Here is a 2,500-nt window from a genome sequence, read left to right on the forward strand (position 1 = left end):
TGTGTTGCTCTTCTCAGAGTTCAAATCTGGAGGTAGAATTTTGACTCAACTTAATGAGGGCAGAATTAAATTAATATGATTTTGGAATACCTGTATTTCTGTCTAGTGCTTTTACACAATGTGGACTCTGTAAGAAAATCATCGTGAATGAAAAAGTACTAGATTTATAATCTAATCAACCTGTTAATCTCAGGCAATATTGATCTGAAGACTTCAGGTAAATATGCAGATACAATGTTATTATTATTATTATTATTATTATTATTATTATTATTATTATCATTATTAGCTAAGCTAAAACCCTAGTTGGAAAAGTAGGATGCTATGAGCCCAAGGGCTCCAGCAAGGGAAAGTAGCCCAGTAAGGAAATGAAACATGGAAATAAAATGCAAGAGGAGAAATGAACAATTTAAATAAGACATTTTGAACACATTAACAACATTAAAATAGACCTTTCTAATATATACAATAAAAGCTTCAAAAAGTAATACAAGAAAGAGAGAAATAAGTTAGAATGGTGTGTCCAATTGTAAGTTACCCTCCAGCAAGAGATCTCTACCTCAAGACAGTGGAAGATCATGGTGCAGAGACTATGGCACTACCCAAGACTAGAGAACAATGGCTTGGTTCTGGAAAGAGAGGAATGGTGATTAGGGCATGAGATAGAACATAAGTATCCAGAATATAGTTACTCGGTTGAACTAGGAAACTATTTTACTGATACCTTTATGACATCTAAATTTTAAAATCAATTTGTTCGCCCAATTCTCCCAAAGGTGTCTGAATGATCAGTAGAAGAATTAAGTATTATATGAATAGTTATTTTAAACGCAGCGGTAATAGTATTCTTATACATAAGAGAGTATAGAGATCCAGGTTTAATTTTGTGGTGCAACGTGTGTCTGTCCTACCTCTTATTATTATTATTATTATTATTATTACTTGCTAAGCTACAACTCTGGTTGGAAAAGCAGGATGCTATAAGTCCAGGGGTCGCAACAGGGAAAATAGCCCAGTGAGGAAAGGAAACAAGAAAAAATAGAATATTTTAAGAACAGTCACAACATTAAAATAAATATTTCCTATATAAACAATAAACACTTTAACGAAACTAGAGGAAGAGAAATTAGATAGAATAGTGCACCCAAGTGTACCCTCAAGCAAGAGAACTCTAGCCCAAGACAGTGGAATACCATGATACAGAGGCTATGGCACTACCCATGACATATAAAGGGATGATTGATATAAAAGTGAGACATCATGCAACATTTATATTATACCGGAAATAAAGTATTTCTTTTTTAACCTAAACTTAATGATAAATGTTCTCCTCATTGCTTTGGCTTCTTGATTAGATCACATATCAATATAACCTGATAAGCTGCCCTTATCCCTTTCTCCATACCTGAGTTATACATTTCCTCTGCCATATCTCAGTTTCAATTGCCCATCTGCCCAGTATATCATAAGAGGCTGGTCACAGAAATGGAAGTACAATTTGCTTATGTCATACGGGAGGACCTCACTGTTTATTGATGGTGACTTACTTTATGTCTCTGTTACTATCTGACTACACAGTGCTCAAGTATGCTTCATAGCCTCGCCATCAGAATTTGGACCACTGAATTAGAGAACTTTTGATTGTACTGACTCTTCAGAGATTGTTGAAGTTGAATTATGACTGAATTTATAAGATGCATTACGTTTGAAGACACTTATGGAAAGTAGTAATAATAATAATTATTTATAAATTTCATAGACAAAATCTCCTTACTCTGCTAGCAAAAATTGTTTTATGAGATATGCTTATACCAAAGTGAGAGAGATTGCATGTAAACTAGCTCTGTTTTCCTAGTTTGAAACTGAACTATTACCACTTATTTTTTTTAAGATTACACTAAGGCACACTATTCTATCTGTTTCCTTATTTCCTTTCCTCGTTGGTCTATATGTTCCTTGTTGGAGCTCTTGGGCTTTTAGCATCCTGCAGTCGAACAGGTATTCTGTTTAATGTTTCTCTCCGATAAATTAAAAAAAACTCCTGAACTGGATACTGGATAAGATACTGAACGTTATAGTTGCCTTTTCTACATCTGTCATACTAGTACCTTAGGGTCTTCCCAGTTTACATTTTTAAGTCCCTACAGAAGGATGTGAACAGGCTGTGAGCGTGAATGTCCTGGCTGTTATCAGGAAGTGACTCCGGAGATTTTACTTCCTCATCAAACTTGTATTCTCTTGCTTATCTGTATAAGCTCTGAAGGGTGAAAGCCGAATCAGCATTTATAAAGTACTCTAATTAAAGCCATTTTAGTGCCACCTTCTCCATAGGGAGGAATAATGCCATCACTGCACCTAAAGCAGGAGCACTGTAGGCATTATTCAAATGTGTTTGCATTGTCATTTCAACCCCTATCTGTATCTAAATTTCAACCTCCGACTATACTTCAGTGTCCATTTTATTTCTTGCATCTTGCTGTCCAGTCATTTGACCATTTTA

This window comes from Palaemon carinicauda, unplaced genomic scaffold, assembly GCF_036898095.1.
Source record: "Palaemon carinicauda isolate YSFRI2023 unplaced genomic scaffold, ASM3689809v2 scaffold24, whole genome shotgun sequence".
Lineage (NCBI taxonomy): Eukaryota > Metazoa > Arthropoda > Malacostraca > Decapoda > Palaemonidae > Palaemon > Palaemon carinicauda.